At 39.1% G+C, this 19,224-nt stretch overlaps 2 long non-coding RNA genes across 3 annotated transcripts; both read left to right on the forward strand.

Annotated features, from left to right (window-relative positions):
* Positions 1-3,094: 3,094 nt before the first annotated feature.
* LOC126808871 (uncharacterized) lies at positions 3,095-9,976 on the forward strand. The gene is made up of 4 exons (XR_007674801.2): positions 3,095-3,253; positions 5,577-5,659; positions 7,484-7,672; positions 9,920-9,976. It is a non-coding gene; the product is annotated as an uncharacterized LOC126808871 (long non-coding RNA).
* A 3,122-nt stretch (positions 9,977-13,098) lies between these two features.
* Positions 13,099-17,439, forward strand: LOC126808874 (uncharacterized). 2 transcript variants are annotated; one of them, XR_007674805.2, is made up of 4 exons: positions 13,099-13,250; positions 15,023-15,107; positions 15,564-15,746; positions 17,380-17,439. It is a non-coding gene; the product is annotated as an uncharacterized LOC126808874 (long non-coding RNA). The 2 variants fall into 2 exon arrangements; XR_007674806.2 differs by lacking the exon at positions 13,099-13,250 and adding an exon at positions 13,711-13,734.
* Positions 17,440-19,224: the final 1,785 nt, after the last annotated feature.

A 19,224-nucleotide genomic window follows, 5' to 3' on the forward strand; every position in this document is an offset into this window, starting at 1 on the left:
TATTTTATGGTTCCAAGAATAGAGTCATATGTCATTTAAACGTCAGAAATAAGATTTGAACATTTACACGAATAAAAGCTGGGAGTTAGAAGTTGGGCTTGTGATAGGGTTTCCCCTCCATATGTTAATAATAGATTTCTTCTGCTAATATTATTTGAAATATAATGAATATTAAATACATTAATACAGATTTTAAAATGGTTGATGTGTTTAGCAAACACAGATAGGATACACAATGCATTCCGAATTTTTATTAACGTCACTTATTTTCAGGTGTCTCAATACATTCTGAATAATAAACTTTAAAATAATGATTTAATCAAATTAATAGCTTTCAGAATCTTTATTAATATCACTTATTTTCAGGTGTCTCAATCCATTCTGAATAATAAATTTTAAATAACTGATTTAAACAAATACATAGCCGTCTGAGGCCTTATTGAACGCGGATTGTCGGTGAAAAAAACAATTTTAAATGCTTTCAAAATATTGTAGTATATTCAATAAAAGAACTGAATGTTTAAGGGGTGAGGCTACCTGAAAAATGTGTTCTTAAATTCTAAAGCTATTGAATTGAAAATGGCACAAGTAGTTAGGAAATGTAATAAACAAGGGAAAACTAACATTAAAAAAAACAAGCCAACAGTGAGGCTGTTGTCCCCCGCCGAAATCCCAAAATAAATAGATGACACATATTAATTAATCGCACATTTATTTTTTTTCAAAAGTATCGAGCAATCAAACTACTCTCTATCAGATAGATTGAAGATTATCTTGTCCCAAAGCATCGACCAATGAAATTGATTAGCACTGCTTAGCTTTAGCTTGAAATGTTAATCATTGAAATCAGTCAAGACATTCACCTAATGAACATCTACATCAAATTTAAACATTCTACTTCAATTAAAAGCAGATTTGTTATGTTCCAAAGTCTTGACCAATCAAATTGCTTATCGCTCCTTAGCCCAGGCAGAAAATTCGCACAATCGAACTTAGTCAAGGTAATGATATAATGAATCCATATTCAGAGTTTCATCGCACTCACTTCATTATAACCAAAGTTATCGTACCCCTAAAGCATCAACCAATCAGATTGCTTATCTCTGACTACAGTAAGCAGACAATGTTCATCATCGAACTCCATCAAAGGATTCACCCAATGAATGCCTACACTAAGTTTGAACATTCTACCTCAATTAGAAGGAGAGTTATTGTGTTCCAAAGTCTCAACCAATCAAATTGCTTATCGCTCTGCTTACTCTCAGCAGAAAATGTTCATTATCGAACTTAGTCAAGGTATTGATGTAATAAAGCTATACAGCAAGTGTCCCCACTCTCACTTAATTATAACTAAAGTGATCGTGTCCCAAAGCATCAACCAATCAAATTGTTTATCTCTGATTATCCTAAGCAGAAAATGCTCATCTTTGAATTCCATCAAGGCATTGACCAAATAAACACCAAGTTTGAACATTTTAGCTCAATTAGAAAGAGAGTTATTGAATTAATCACATCAAGCAAAACGCCAGCTATATAACAATTCCTTCAGGGCCCTGTTTCTCGAAATCTTAACTAAAGGTAAAATCCAAATTTTACTAGATTGGCTAAGCACTAAAATCAATCTAATATTATCCAATCAAATTACTAAAATTTGGATTTTATCTTACTTAAAATTTCGTGAAACAGGCCCCAAATCCTAGTGTTGTGGAGACAAGTTATACGATATTTTGAGCTATAAAAAACGAAACGAAATAGGATATGTGTTTTAATCACATGGAAAGAAACACCTGCAATAAACAAATTTAGCTCTTACATAATGCCTTTTTAAAGTGACTATCCAGATTTGAACAGAGTCTCAAAAATAAATGTCGGAGTACGTATGAAATTTAAGCGCTAAAATATAGAATGGTCTATTTAGCTTATCTCAAAATTTCAGCTCAAAATATTGAGTCGTTTGGACGTGAACGTCAAAACTGCTTATCCGGACACGTAATTCGTTTAAGATTTCGGGTCAATTATTTCGTTGGGTGACCTGATAATCGATTCCCGTTCCTTGAGGGGTCTATAAAGTGAATGATCCATGAGCTGTACTTGATACGAAATTTAAATTTCACCTTATTTTTATAAAATAAATGTCTGGTTTTATCCAGACACCGCATAATACAAATACAGCTTAGGACACCGGTCTCCATTTCCAGATGAAGACTGACAGGTTTAAGTTGTTTGAAAACGTATCATAAATATTGAGTTAGTTGCTCGGTCCCCAGGTTGAGGATTTTAAGGGATTTTAAAGGGACAATAACACTCTTGCTGGCTTGACAGCTCCAGAAAATAAAAAAATAGCCTTATTCTAAGTACTAGATGTGTTAGTGTCCTACCTGTTGTGTAAATTATCCATTAAAACCTGTTTTACTTGTCCAGAGGGTTCAAAAATATTTTTAAATCCAAGTCACATTTGAAATCATTTAGTTGAATTTTTCTAATTTTTTAAATTAGGTGTGTTAAGATCAAATTTGCATCATCAATTAATTGGAATATTGTAAAATAGTACAACTTGTTGGACCAGAATAAAGATTGGGACATATTATTCAGTTACAACAAGAGTGGTATTGAGCCTTTAACACAAAATCAAACAGTTTTATTCTCCAAAAATTATCGGGATTGCCCCTTTAATCAAATGATCTATTTGTGTCCTGTTTATCATTGACGTTATTGTTCCCTGAAAATGAAAACTAATGATATAATAATAATATTATTAGAATTGACTTGAAAAGCAAAACCACATATTTAATATAGATTTGATTAAATTTGAAAAACAAGAATAAACCATTTATATAGTCGGTTATCCAATAAATATGGTCAGGCTGTCAAATTGTGAAAACAATATTATAACTTTTGTATGGCGGTCCAATAAATATGGTCAGGCTTTCAAACTTGAAAAAAACAAATATTATAAATTTTGTATGGCGTTCCAATAACTATGGTCAGGCTTTCAAATTTGAAAAAAAATTATAAATTGTGTATGGCAGTCCAATAAATATTTTAAATGGGGGAAAAAAGAATAAAAAGTTTCAATGAAATATTTTAATTTAATTAAATGATGCCAGGTATAAGTATGGTGTGTTTAGCCATGTTCCAACAGTTACCCCGTCTAAATTAGCCCAGTCGGAGCAGAACAGTAGGACGTTAAACCTCATTTCATTTCAACATTTACCTGAGTATTGGCGAATATTTGTGGCAGAAACAAAAAGTGGTGAGTAGTTCTTTTAAATTTTAACAGGGGGATTGTACATGACTAGGAGTAGGGTCGTCTGTCCAAACTCGTGGGCTTCGGGTCCTCATGTTTTTTTGGGGGGGATGGTCTATGGCATTCGCTTTAGAACATAAGGTCTGTCATTGAGTCTACTGGTGCGGTTTCGATTCCCCGCTTGTACGTGACTAGGAGTTGGGTCGCCTGTCCAACTTCGTGGGTTTTCTCCGGGTCCTCATGTTTCCTCCCACTGCTAAAGACCTCTACGCGCAAGCGAATTATTGAAATGAAATTGAACCATGTGCTAGTCCCTAAATCACCTGGTTTGTGTCAAGTGAATGTGTATAACTACCACTCAACTCATTTATCGTTGATAATAGGCTGGATTGATTAGGTAATTAAGTGATCAACGTATTTATCGTGTTATACGGTCTATACACCTACCTTGATTAACTACTTAATCTGCCATGATTGACTGACTTAATCCGTTGTCGGAAAATTCATCAATCTAATCTTAAGCACAAGTCATTGCTTCCCCTTTGTCGGACTATTCATCAATCCAATAAGAGTTACTATAATTTTAATCCACGTGTTTATCTCGCGGTTTCTCCATTGTCGGACATTTTAGTCCCATTCATGTGAGCCGACAGCATCGTAAGTGTATATAACACCCTAAATCAATGGACAGTCATTTTGTCTGCGATATCTTTTACGTCTTTTAAGACTCCATATAGAAATTCTCATCTACAGTGGCACTTTCCCGTGATCTCGAGCGCCGCACGAAAATTGCTTAACATATAAAGAAGGCAGTGCTTACTATGAAGCTATGTGCTATGGCTCACGCACGCCATACGCTGAAGTTATGAGTGATTTAACTATCTATGTAATTTTAAAATACTGACTTATGAAGCAGGAAATGGTGTTTTGTCATCACCACAAGTATTATTATTTCGAACGCCTTTCTTTCATTTGTGCCGTATAAACCAAGATATGTACTTTTGGGGGAATATTAATGGCTGAGGTTTAAGCCGGTACGGATCGGCAAACTTTCATTCTATCGTGTTACGAAAACACGTAATTTTGTAGGAATATTACTGACATACATTTTAATATCATAACCATACGGGAATTAAATATGAAAAAACAGTGAGGTGTTTCTATTTCTATTACGCACGCATTTGAATATTTTGTTGACATTTTATAAAGAAAAAAAAATGTTCTGTGGACATCACAAACTATTCTTATTTCGGAAGTTCTGCATTCATTTGCTGCCGTATAAACGAAGACACGTAATTTTGAAGGAACATTACGTTTGTGAATTTGATGCCAAAGCAGGATCGACAAGCCCCCATTCAATGTATTACGAAAATGCTTAATTTTGTAGGAGAGTTACTGACATAAATTTGAATGCCGTATGGGAATTAAATGTGAAGAATAGCGAGGTTCGCCAATTTTTTATTACGTACGGGATTTGAATATTTTGTTGACATGTGATTTTAATTGTGGTATGAATTGAATACCGTACGGGAATTTAATATCAAAAATAGCGAGGTTCACCTATTTTTATTACGTACGGTATTTGAATATTTTGTTGACATGTGATTTTTAATAGCGATTAGAGTTATGCCCCTTTATTTTCGGTAAAATGTCCGACAAGAAAAATTTTAAAATCCCATCACTGATGTTACCGCTCTCTCGCCGTGACTCAGTGAAGTCACCGTGACTCAGTGGACCCACCATGACTCAGTGAGTAAGGCGCTGACTCTATATCCAGAATCGATCTCGGCGTTGGCTGAAAATATATTAGAACATAAAACAGGGGCGGATCCAGGAATTTTCGCAGGAGGGGGTTTGCCAGGTTTCTGAGACAATGTATCTCCCCCCCCCCACACGCATTGCCTCTATCGTCATTATGGCGTATATACACACACATTGAACTTTTAAAACAGGGAAATTCAACATCTCGTTTGACGTCAATTTTTATTATGAATTAATACAATGACATTGTGATTCAATTTCATGGATGCAAAGCCATCAATTGTGATATCACATAATGTCTATATCATTATCTCGCGCTTTGAGTGCCCATCCTGTCCACATCTGACGATAAAGGATAAAGCACACGGTAGAGAAACTTTTCTCATAAAAAGTTTTGATTTACAAAAAGAAATTTATGTAGCTGAGCAGGGGGGGGGGGGGTTCGACCCCCCCCCCCCAATCCCCCCCCCCTCTGGATCCGCCCCTGTAAAACCACATTTCATTTCATTTATATTTTTTTTTCCAAGAATGTTTTTATTATGATTTCAATTTTATTCAATAAATTTAGACCTACTATTAGATTCAAGATGGCTACGATGTTTGTTAAAGTTATGATAGTACTGGTTTTGGTTGGAATTCTTAGTGTTCACGGTAAGTTTATTATTTTAGCATTGAGAGAGAGGGGACAGAAAGGAGAAGAGGGAGAGGGGGGAGAGAGGGGGTGGAGAGAGAGAGGGGGGAGCATTGAGGGCCTCTCCTTCTCTTTTTCAATCCAATCTGATTAAAACACAGATCCTATTTCGTTTCGTTTTTTATAGTTCAAAATTTCGTTTTACTAGTATTTACTACACTAGGATCTCGAAGAGTTGAAATATTATTACCGGCGTCATGGTTGAAGTGAGGGATAAGCCAATTACGGTTTAATGCACGGAACGTGTACGTACTGTGGGTAAACCACTAGAAACGTCTACGCTGATTGATTAATCAATGTTTGACGTCATAGGCCAAAAGCCGCTCGCACGACCCATGGAACAACCTTCCAGTACAACCGGTCAGATCGTCATCTAGTGTAAGCCATCGAAAGTATAAAAAAAAAGAAATGAAATATAGATTTGTATTTTAATCAGATTGTCTCCAATCGTGCATTTCTATATTTCTTTTGTAACTAAGACATATTCACCACCCACTACACTGATGGTTAGATCTATTTCCTAAGGTTACCTGCAGATTTCGTCAAGGTCACGGAGATGTAAACAGGGCTAGCGCTAACCCAGACCATAATCCTGTTTACATCTCGTGACCTTGACGAAATCTGGAGACAGCCTTAAAATTTAGATCTGACGATGTATTAATGTATTGTGCCACCATTACGTAGTAGTTATTAGCACACTTTCCTCGGTGTATCGGTGAATATCAGGACAGTTTTGGTCGAGCCGACCAAAACTGTCCTGATATTCACCGATACACCGAGGAAAGGTGCTAATAAGTTACTTACATCACATTTCTATCGAGTATTGTGAAGCAAAATGTGAAAAATAGTATATATTATCGAGTCGTTTCAACCGAAAAGTGACAAATACTTTCTGCTCTTTCATTATTTATCCCTTTCTGAGCCTCACGTTACATTTCATGGTAGAATGATTTCGCAGTGGAGAGACGACCTCAGTAGTATTTACACGTGCGTCTTGCTATGATACTCTGAGCGTAAAACAATCACGTGTTTGTTTAGACCACATCGTCAAAACAACTTGTCTATGGCGTAGAGGACTGCGATATTATTAAATGTAGTGTAAAGGAAATGCGAAACGGGGGTCATTCCTGGTGAAAGTATGCATCGGCGGATGGTTCTTCCGTTGAAATTTATTTGTAATAAAGTTTATGACTTTCTAGGCGTTTTTTTTCATCCTTATTTTTAATGCCTGTGAAGTGTCCAGCAAGAGAACTGCGCCTTCTATCATCACAATTAATTAAAATAATTATTCAATATTCTAATTTATATATTTTGAATATTAATATAAATCAAACCAAATTATGAAATAGATGCCAATTGGTATGTATAATAATTGATTTTTGTAATATGTTGTTATGTTAATTTAATGTCATTGTATATGTTTTTGAACTGCCATGTAGTTCCCCCTATTTTGTTTTGTTACTATGATTTTGACTAGTTGTTCCATGTACATTATATAGAGCCATCGTTATCAATTGCGATCTGGGTCGGACTAAATGTCCGCTACTTATTGCTTGATATGTATCTAAAACGGTATAAAAGTATCCGTGTATCAGAAATGAACAATACTCTTTCTGTACATTTCTGATACACAGATACTTTTATGCATGTATTGCAAATAAACAGGACAGTTTTATCAAAGGTTGCCAGTGGCAACGAGTAGAAGTGGGATGTAAATAATGATATCCCCAGTATTCTAATGAGACCATATTATTGAAAATAATTTATTGTTTTTATCTCAAAAGTTAATGGCGGTATGTGGGAATACTTTATAAAGGAGAATGACGTTGATAGCGATGGCGTATTAAAGGGTGCCGAGGAGTTGGCCAAGTTAAAGGCGTCGTTGATGAAACTACTACGTATAAGCGAGGACACAGCTCAAACGGCCATTGATTCGGCTGATACAAACTATAATGGGGAGATTAACGCAGAAGGTATTGTATTTCACTGACAGCATTATGTAAGAGATAAATCTACCTATTGCTGGTCTTTCTTTGGGCCTTAAATGTTATATATATATATATATAGAGAGAGAGAGAGATAGAGAGAGAAATGGGGTTTAACGTCCAATCGACACAGACTAGGTCATTTCGGGACTAACATATGGTTTAATTTTATTTCAATAATTCGCTTGCGCGTAGGGGTCTTTAGCAGTGGGAGGAAACCGGAGGACCCGGAGAAAACCCACGAGGTCGGACAGGCAACCCTACTCCTTGTCACGTTCAACCGGGGATTCGAAACCACGCCAGTTGATTCAATGACAGGCCTTATGATACAGCGCGCACATGCTAACCATTCGTCCACCAGTCACCTACCCCCACCCCACCCCCCGCAAATGTTATAATAAATTTTTAATTAGACATTTATTAATATGACAAGAACATAATCAACTCTCTAGGTCATCGGGTGGCTCCGATTTTAAGTAGACTTGAACAGTTTGGTCATTTAATGACTTAATTTAAAAATGGAGCAGCGAGGGTAAGACTCGAATTTCCAGTATGCCAGATACGATCAATGCACACATCTTGTCAAAACTACAACCATTGATAACTTCGCTCAAAATAAAGTAATTTGAATGAAAATTTCAATATATTCATTTTGTATCATCTAGGGGGGTTGAATGGCCGAATGGTTAGCACGTGCGCGCTGTATCGTAAAGCCTGTCATTGAGCCAACTGGCGTGGTTTCGCATCCCCGGTTGTACGTGACAGGGAGTAGGGTCACCTGTCCAACCTCGTGGGTTTTCTCCGGGTCCTCCGGTCCCCCCCCCCCAATGCGACAGACCCCTACGCGCAAGCGAATTATTAAAATAAAATTAAAACCATATGTTAGTCCCGAAATGACCTGTGTCTGTGTCGAGTGGACATTAAACCTCATTTTTCTCTCTCTCTCTGTCCTATATATCGGACGATGTCCGCTGACCGTTCCTATCCGTCCCTATATAGTTGCAATATGAAAATACCGCTCTTCCCCACCTCTGTTCTAAGGCTATTTTGAAACCGTTACCTTCTATTTTGCATCGTGATTTTTTTTTATTTTCGCCAAAAAGATTCATTTCTCACCATATCTGTCACTAATTTATAATAATTCAGCACTATTTCCAAGTAGAATTTTGCGATTAAATAAACATGCGGTCGTAATGGCTGATCAGTTCAAACGTATTTTGTGTATGTTTGTAATCGCAAAATTCCACTTGAAAATAGCGTTGAATTATTATAAATGCGTGTCAGCTGTGGCAAGAAATGATTCCTTTGGCAAACAAAGAGGAATCGAGGTGGAAAAATAGTCGGTAAGGAATCCAAAAAAGTCTTAGAACAGAGGTGGGGAAGAGCGGTATTTTCATATTGCAACTATATAGAGGCGGGTAGAAACGGCCAGCGGACATTGTCCGATCCGATACCATTCACAAAGGAACTAGCAGGTAAAAAATAAATTAGGCGCTATTTTGGACAAAGGGTTTCGATCTCATTGCACCTCGCGAGGAGTGTTAGTGTATATTTATCGCCCGACTCCACGCTCCCACGCCGAAAAATCCCGACGAACTTTCTCGGTCAACTCCGGGAACTAACAGCGTACGTCCTTGTAAGTTTAACTCACTGAGCCAAAGCTTATTTGTCTAATGTATGCACGAGCCACGGACACAAAGTGAGTAAGACACTGATTCGCTAAGCTTGGAGGTCGCGGGTTCTCTCCCGGTGATAGCCGAGACAGTTCATCGGTATTTTCCGGCGTAGTTTCCCCTTGTCAGTGGTGCAGGATGGAGGAAAGGGGCAAGGACAGACTGTCTAGTCGTTCGGATGAGACGAAAAACACAGAGGTCCCATGAAGACATTGGCCGAGACAGTTCATTCAGATTTTCAGCGTGGTTTCCCCTTGTCAGTGATGCAGGACGGTGAGCCTGACAAGGAAAGCTGTCTAGTCGTTCGGATGGGACGAAAAACCGAGATCCCGTGTACACATTGGCGTGCACGTATAAGATCCCTTGACAGTTGAAATATGATATAAGAGTAGGCCGAAGTGTCGCTGCCCGGCCAAAATTTCCCTCATACCACACTGTCTTCATTAGCGTTTTACCCCGTCTTCATTAGCCCAGTCCGAGCAGAACAGTAGGACGTTAAACCCCATTTCATTTCATTTCCAATGTATGCAATAAAAATCTAAATATCTTTTTATGTTTTCAGAATATGGAAGAATGAGAACGGAGTTATTGGAATAAATTAAAATTGGATTATACTATGCCTTCCATCTTTATTGTCATTAATTGTGTTTTTTTAAGCAAGAAAGTTCATCGGAATTTCCGACGTGATTTCCCCTTTTCTGTGGCGCAGAACGGTGGGCCTATGACAATAGGCTTGTAGTTTGGATTGTACGAAAAACCGATGACCCGTGTATACATTGGCGTGCACGTAAAAGACCCCTTGGCAGTTGGAAGTCGATAAAAGAGTAGGTCATAGTGCCGGTGCCCGGGCAAAATTTCCCTCATAGCAAACTTTGGCATATGCCCGTCTTCATTAGCCCAGTAGGAGCAGGGCCCTTATTCACGAAAACTTAAACTAAGATACAATCGAAATTTTAAGAAATACTGCAATTCGATTGGCAGACCAATATGCAAATTGGATATATGCAAATTGTTTTACTGGTCAGCCAATCGAATTGCAGTATTTCTTAAAATTTCGATTGTATCTTAGTTTATGTTTTCGTGAATAAGGGCCCAGAACAGTAGGACGTTAAACTCAATTTCATTTCATTTCATTTAAGCAAGAAAGTGACTATTTTCCAATATGAGTATATTGGAGGGAGGGGGGGGTCTTTTATTTAAAATTCCATTTCATCAGGGGCGTGGTGACCCATGGATTTTGCACGAGGAACAAGATTCCGGAGGGGGAGGGGGCACGCGGAAAATCCCGCTTGGCGGAAAATCTCGGCCAATGCAGGAATCGAACACGCGACCTCCAGGCTAGCGAGTCAGCATCTTACCCACTTAGCCACCGTGGCTCCAACAATGTTTGGAGCTTACAGATGATCTTCATACTTATAATAAGAATGGACCACCGATGCTTCCACCATATGCTAAAACTATTGCACATGGTTGTAGGCCAGGGGCCTGTTTCACGAAATTTTAACTAAGATAAAAATCCAAATTTTAGTAATTTGATTGGATAATATTAGAATGATTTTAGTGCTTAGCCAATCAAAATTGAAGTATCTACTTATAAAATTTGGATTTTATCTTTAGTTAAAGGAGCTAAATCGCTAATATTTTGGACCTAGAAATTGGCACAAATGAGTCGCAACACATTAATGTAATATGAATTTATATAAACAGATTTACATTCAATCGTGTCCGTTTTACTGTGAATTGTCATCAGTTATGTTCGGCGAAATACGCCGGAAGTCTCAACCGCAAGTCAGTTTCTAGCGTCTGGTTATTCCAGTCAACACCGATATTATTTATTGCGCATGCTCTCCAAATAAGAATATGATATCACCGTTTGACATGACTTGTGGAATATGTCTAGCATCATTCTTTGAGCACCTTGTTACAAATGGCGCTGAAACGCATTATGGTACACGATTCGTGTACCAATGGTAAAATGTTTATTTTGTCTTAAATATTGGATATCAGAAGCCCATCTTTTCCAGGTAAGATCACAATACCAATGCTTATTTAAATTGCAAAAAAAAATCGTGTTTTCAATGTCGAAGATTTTGGATGATATTGAGTTACGAGAAACAGGACCCTGATTTCATTTCTCATTTGAACTACACATTTGTTTCTAGGCAAAATTCCACTTCGCGTGACTAAGAAATGAGGGAGGGGTGGATTAAAAAGGGTTGGGGCACGTCCTGGATAAAGAACACCACCGACAGAAATAATCCCATCTTAACATTGATCAGATAGGGGTAGGGGTGGCCGAATGGTTAACGCGTGTGGGTTGCATCATAAGGTCTGTTATTGAGTCAACTGGCGAGGCTTCGATTCCCCGGCTGTACGTGACAAGCGGTAGGTCGTCTGTCCAACTTCGTGGGTTTTCCCCGGATCCTTCGATTTCCTTCCACTGCTAAAGACCCCTACGCGCAAGCGAATTATTGAAATGAAATTGAACCATATGTTAGTCCCAAAATGACCTAGTTTGTTTCGAGTGGACGTTAAACCCCATCTATCCCTCTTTTAGCATTGCTCAGAGGGGTGTGAATTGGGCTCATTAAACATGGCTAGCTAACCTAAACTACAACATGACCACGTCCATATTCCAGCGACTGCCATTATAATGCACGTATAACTATTTGCTTTGAAATGCATTTCTATTCCGTTTTACAGCTTTCATGCACAAAAAGACTATAAATACACACGCAGAATAATTAGGAATTAAAATGTCGGTCAACTAGCTTCGTGGCTGTTCTCAAGCGGATCTAATTGTGAATAAACATATATACCTTATGCACTTCCTTCCATGTATAACAACAGTTACAGACCTAAATGACCACACTGGTCAGCAGTGAATTTTCGCTAGGCCGCTAAAATCACTGATAAGGATGACATCGATGCGACTTAATGAGCCAGAAATATATTAACTTTTTCCCTGCGACAAATTAAATTCTAAAACATTTTTTTTTATGTATTGGAAAATAAATAAAAGCGTTTGACGTATTTGTAGGTAAAAATTATTTCCTATTTAGTGTAAATGGGTATTAAAATGACTAAAAGGCAGCATTCCGCCCGAAGCAGTAACGTCTTATGTAAACAATGCACGCGTCATTCAGCCAATGATTGACCCCGCGTGCTGTGACGGCACGTGTTAAGGCAGTCATCTTTGACAGAGACATTACTACTCGTAATTCTCTGTGAAACAGATTGCTAAATGACATTATTTATGAATAGCCCCAAGACGGATGAAAAGTACTTTAATTTTGTTAAAATGTTATTAAACCAGTGTTGAAATCAGTTTGTGTCGTCATACCTTTTACTTTATCTTTTCATCGTTTACCGTGAAACAAAGTAGCCTAGTGCAGCTTTACGGTTGTGCTAATATTTTTGGATATAAGCCTAATGTCGTTATACATGAAATCAATTTAAAATCTACTATTAATGTCTCATGTATACATTAATTTATGTATCCAAAGGTATAGGCTCAAACGTATATCTATATCCAATATGGCTAACTTTATTGCCTCATAAATATCTCGTTACAAGCCGTGGAAAAATTGATCGGAAAAATCCGAAATTCAGAAATAATGATGGCAGATTTCATAGCTTTTGTACTTACACAATTTAATTACAGAATTACGTTTTTATTAAAATAGTAATAAATCCCACAAATCTCTCAAAATTATTTTGATTAATATTTTGGAGGCAATTTAACCGCAAATTAGAAAATTTACCAACAATTTTCCACTCGACTGTGTTGACGATCCAAGATGTGTTTTTGATTACAATAATTAATGGCGACAGTTGTATAAAAAAGACGGGTCGCGTCGTGTCGATATATCCATCAATTTGTTTCTTGACAGGTAAGCGCCATTCTTTTTTCTGTCTCCAAACAAAATTTCAATATTTTATTAACGTATTTTGGATTTTATGCTAATTGTTGGCCGGTTGGGGAGGTTCGCTTTATATAAATGAGTATTTTGGGGAATGTCCGCTCTATATGAATGAGTATTTTAGGTCAGTGCTTATGTGGAGACGTAACCTCTCCCCCAAAATTCTTAAACCTACCCCTTTTTAGAAGACTTGGGCCCAATTTACCGTTTACCCCTCTTAAAAGGGTTAGGGTTAGTATTTCCCAAAATACTAATTTATATAAAGCGGCCATTATGAACTCCGGAAATTCCCGAACCTCCCCAACCGGCCTATGATTAGCATCTCCCACCGTATTTAGTTCTGTGGCCTGTTTAAATGATAGTACAGATAAATGCGGGTTACTATGGATCCAGTATATGTGCTGGATAAGGAAACGAAATGAAATGCAACTGGCGTGGTTTCGATGCCCCCGTTGTACGTGACAAGGAGTAGGATCGCCTGTCCAACCTCGTGGGTTTTCTCCGGGTCCTCCGGTTTCCTAACACTGCTAAAGATCCCTACGCGCAAGCGAATTATGGAAATAACATTGAACCATATGTTAGTCCCGAAATGACCTAGTTTGTGTCGAGTGGACATTAAACCCCATTTCTCTCTCTCTCTCTCTCACGAAATGAAATTGGGTTTTGCTCCGAACTGGGCTAACGAAGACAGGCATATGATATGCAGTGTGCTATGAATAAAATCGAAATTTTAAGAAATACTGCAACTTCATTGGATATATGCAGTATTTCTTTAAAAATTCAATTTTATCTTAGTTTAAGTTTTCGTGAATAAGGGCCCAGGTGTGCGAGCCAGCTCTTTAATCAAAGTGCCATCGTGGCCCCAATATATTTGTTTATCGTATTTAGTTGTTCCTTAGCCGCCTGCTAAATAGATAAATACGGTTACCATGGGTTGTGTTCTAGAACACAAACAACAGAAATCCTTAAACACATTGGTGTGTTCTTTAAAGAATCGTTGACAGTTGGAAATGGTAGCAAGTAGGCGGAAACGCTGATGTCCGGGCAAAATTCTACCACCGTGTCGAGATATAAAAATAGGCGGTAGTGCCGCTGTCCGGGCACAATTTCCCTCATAGCAAACAGTATTGCGTATGCCCGTCTTCATTAACACAGTCGGAGCAGAACAGTAGGACGTTAAACCGCATTTCTGTACGTCGTTAATGTGTAACGTTTGGACAGCGGTGTAATAAGCGTTGGTTTCATCTGGAAAATTACTTTCGTGTTCAGCGTCGGATTAAGGCATTGGTTTTTTAGGAGCTGCAGCCTAGGGACCCCCGAAGATTAAGTTGAAAGCTATCATGAATTCTGAATCAAAGTAAAAGTTCTCTAAATTATCTATTGAAAAGAGAGAGAGAGAAATGGGGTTTAACGTCCTCTCGACACAAACTAGGTCATTTCGGGACTAACATATGGTTTTAAATTTTATTTACATAATTCGCTTGCGCGTAGGGGTCTTTAGCAGTGGGAGGAAACCGGAGGCCCCGGAGGAAACCCACGAGGTTGGACAGGCGATCTATTGAAAAGGCTTCAATTAATATACTGTATCTCTGTTAAACATACCACGGCAAAGAAGAAACAATTAATAATTTTTTTAGATATTTGTTTCCAAAACATTATGTAAAGCAAATTTTTAAATTTAAAATTATTGTTAGTCTCGCCGTAGCCAATGAAATTTTAATCCAGCTCTGTTATGCGTCCAGTTTCAGGAAATCGGTGACGTCATGGTTCTGTCAGCTGGAAAACTTTTAGCATGTTTGGTGTTAGTGGCTGTAGTTACCGTTCATGGTAAGTCTGTTAATTGTGTTTCTTGAAAGCTGATCCTGCTCTACTCGGTCTCCAAGAACCATTGTAAAGATTCTGTTCTTCAGTAAGACAGATATGTGTTTCTCGAAAGCTTATCTTGCCCTCCTCTGCCTTCTGGGCGACCAATATCTCCAGCTAGAACGGCAATGGATGGTTTGGGAAAGAGTCTATGAGTATGGTAGGATCCCTAAAGAAGTTAATGTTCTCGCGTAGTTCTTGTCCTTTTCATATGGCTTGGGGCCATTTTTAGCCTAGAATTTACGCCATTTCTTGATGAAATGGTAAGATGGCTAGACGCTAAATTTGTGCATAAGCTAGAAACATCAGGAAATACCCTAGTAGAAAGTATCATTGTGGAATGTGGAAAATATTGAGTTAGAGGTTTAGCTCCTTTAAGTTCAGCCCAAAGTAAAATTTATAATAAAATGATATTGACAGTAAATGGTATGTGGGCGATGTTTATGCAGAGTATTGACTTGGATAACGACGGCGTGTTAAAAGGCGAGGCGGAGATGGCGAAACTAAAAGAATCTTTGGTGAAAACTGGTGAAACTGCTGAGAGTGCTCAACAAGCAATAGATAGTGCTGACACTAACTTTGATGGCGAAATCGACGCTGATGGTAAGAAGAATATACACTGTAATTCCACCCAGTTTTTAAAACCACCCTATACTTAATTCTTGTTAGTTTTGTGGGGGCTTATATTCGAGGACCGCACCTCACAAAAACAAAACCCAGAAAGCAAACCTTCGAGGGTGATATCTCAGACAAGTTGTCTGTGAGAGGAAACCGGGGTACCTGGAGAAACCCCGCGAGGTTGAGAAGGTGCCCCCATAGGCGTACGGGGAAATTTTGGACTGGGGGGGGGGGGGCGGTGGTGGTTGGTGCCCAAAAATGTAGTTAGGTTCTTAGTATGTTACTTAATAATAATAAATTCTCTGTTAAATTGGACACATTCAAGGACGCAATATTATTTTATACAACTTTTACAAAGTACAATTGTGTGCCCAAATTTTCCCAGCATTTGGTGCCCAAAATGGGGGGGCAGCCGCCCCCCCCAGCCCCCCAGCTCGTACGCCTATGGGTGCCCCTATCTCCAAGCCACATACGAAACCACGGCTGCAATCCAGAGGTGACTGGTCAGCTAGATAGAGTTGTCAGTTGACCACAACCACAACCGGAAGCCAGATGTGACCGGGCAGCTAGAGTTGTCAGTTGACCACAACCACCACCGCAAGCCAGAGGTGACCGAGCAGCTAGAGTTGTCAGTTGACCACAACCACAACCGGAAGCTAGAGTTGTTAGTTGACCACAACCGGAAGCTAGAGGTAACGGATCAGCTAGAGCTTGAAGCTCGACTAGGCCATTCCAACCCCACCAGCAAGCCTTCGGACAAGACACAAACTATATACAGATACTGCAAGCAATAAACAAAAAACATATACATGTATATTAAATCAAGTGAATGGATCCGGGGGACCAGTCGTAAGCGTCCCGGGTCTTTAATGATATTGAACGGATTATAAAAAAAACTTCTTACTTTTTATCACACACAAGTGTCCTATGGAAAGCAATTACTGCAATTACTGATTCTCACTCGTATTCTTACGTTAATCTTGGCTAGTCTACAGTCGTACGTAACTAAGGTACGAAAGTTAAGTGGTAGCTGGCTTTCTCCGCAGGTAGCGTGTCTCTGATGTTCAGAATGGTCTACAGCAAATGAAATTATATTAAATGTTGACAATTTCTGACGCCCATTTCTGTAAACACTGTTTTGGCATATATTACGGGGTTAAACTAAAACATCACACCAACATATTGGGATATGTATAGGTTTTATACAGATAGAATCTTAACTAATCCTAATAATTGTTGTAAATAAATAGGAGTTAGGGCCTACTATGTAAATTTTGGCGGGGTCCAAGTATATTCAGACCCCCCCACCCCGAAAAACAATCGGGAGGATTGGGGGAGGGGGCGGGGTCGACACCCCCCCCCCCCCCGCCCCATGTGTGACGCCCATGTTCTACATTAAGAACACAGTATATCACTCGCCATTTTGTCTTGACTCGGTGAAGTCATTTTATCCTTGATTATTTCTATACTTTTAACACTTCCCGTCATTAAGAATTTGTTCCGTGTGTCTTAAACTGCCGTTTTTAACATTTATGTTAAATGGTTGGGTTGGGGTGGGGTGGGGAGCAGAGTGATAACGTGTGTGATATTAATGCTATGTGTCATATTTTATTTTCAGAATATGGCGAGTTGAGGACGAATTTATTGTAATTCCTCAGAAATAAAATATATAACTCTATATATGTTGTGTTTCTTCTATTATAAATACGAGCGAGGAGAGAATGGTTTCAGGCCCTGAGTTCACAAAGCATTCTCAGACTCCTGTTAAGAATTTACTCAACCTCCAATCACTGTTTATGAGAATTATCTTTGACAATTATCTGCACATAGTTTCTTATTGAAGTTTTTGAAACATTAAAACAATAAAAGTTTAAAAAGGGCTATATGTTAATTAAAATAAGGCGAACAATTTCGAGTAAATTCTTAACTTAAGTCTGAGAATATTTTGTGAACTTGGGGCCAGGTGTGTTCTTTAGATCATAAGGTCTGCCATTGAGTCAAGTAAAAGGTTCGCCTGACGACCAACCCTGTGAGTTTATTGAGCGTCCACCCCGACCGCTGCTATAGTTCCCAACATGATCTAGTTTGTTTGTGTCGAGTGGATGTAATTATATCCGACTTCAATGTCAATGTGCCTGTCCAACCTCGTGGGTTTTCTCCGGGTTCTCCGGTTTCCTCCCACTGCTAAAGACCCCTACGCGCAAGGGAATTATTGAGATAAAATTAAACCATATGTTAGTCCCGAAATTACCTAGTTTGTGTCGAGTGGACGTTAAACCCCATTTCTCTCTCTCTCTCTCTCTCTCTCTCTCCCCGCCCGGTGCTTTTGTCCCCGACATGATCTAGTTTGTTTGTGTCGAGTGGATGTTGAATCCGACTTCTCTCTCATTTATAAAGCAAGGCTGACACTTGCACGATTCCGTGGCACGCATTGGCACGACTCGAGTCGTGCCAGTGCGCAAACTAGTCGTAAACTGGCGTGAAGTGTGCGTAAACCCGTCGTGACTGCGTGCCATGTCGGGACGAGAATTTTGAACTATGCGCAAACTGTTCGTGAACTCGTCGGGACGATGCGGGGGGATGCGCGGGACGATGCGTGACAGTGCGCGCCATGCCACGACTGTCACGAACTGCCACGACTAGTTCACGACTAGTTCACGAACAGTTCACGACTACTGCGGCACGACACCGTCCGAATTGCGCGACCTCGTCGTGTCAACGTGGACACTGATGGGCACGCATTCGTGAACTCGTCGTGAACTATGCGTGAACTAGTCGTGAACAGTGCGGGAGGCTCCCAGTTCGTGTCCCAAAATGGGCACGACTTGCCACGACAAAATCGTGGCCAAAAGTCGTGCAAGTGTCAGCCTGGCTTTATAAACATAAGATATCGTGAAAGAGACGATGTTATCTCGAGATATTTTGGTATTTTTAAGGTGACCTTTGAGGGATTCTTTGACCAGTTACAAAGATCGGACATCTCTCAATTGGCCCATATTCCGGGTCTCACGAAGCACTTAAATTATATTTATGGCCGGTATTCGTGCCACGGAACCCCTGATCAGGTCCCCGATGCCCTACCCTTGCGATGTAGGGGTAAAGTTAGAAGCCTTATTTTTGTCCCCCGCCTTTCCAAGAAAGCAGGGGACTATTAAAATGGGTTCGTCCGTCTGTCTGTCCGTCCGTCCGTCTAATTGAGCGAGAATGTTCAAAATTGGTGTAGGTGTTCATTAGGTCATTGATGGATATCGATGATAAACATTGTATGCTTAGGGTAAGCATAGATAAGCATTGTGATTGGTTGATGCTCTAGGACACGATAACTTTGGTTATAATGAAGTGAGAGTGATGAAACTCCGAGCATAGATTCATTATATCATTACCTTGACTAAGTTCGATGATGAGAATTTTCTGCTTAGGCTAAGGAGCGATAAGCAATTTGATTGGTCAAGACTTTGGAACA

This window comes from Patella vulgata, chromosome 1 (genome assembly GCF_932274485.2).
Source record: "Patella vulgata chromosome 1, xgPatVulg1.2, whole genome shotgun sequence".
In the NCBI taxonomy this organism is placed as follows: domain Eukaryota; kingdom Metazoa; phylum Mollusca; class Gastropoda; family Patellidae; genus Patella; species Patella vulgata.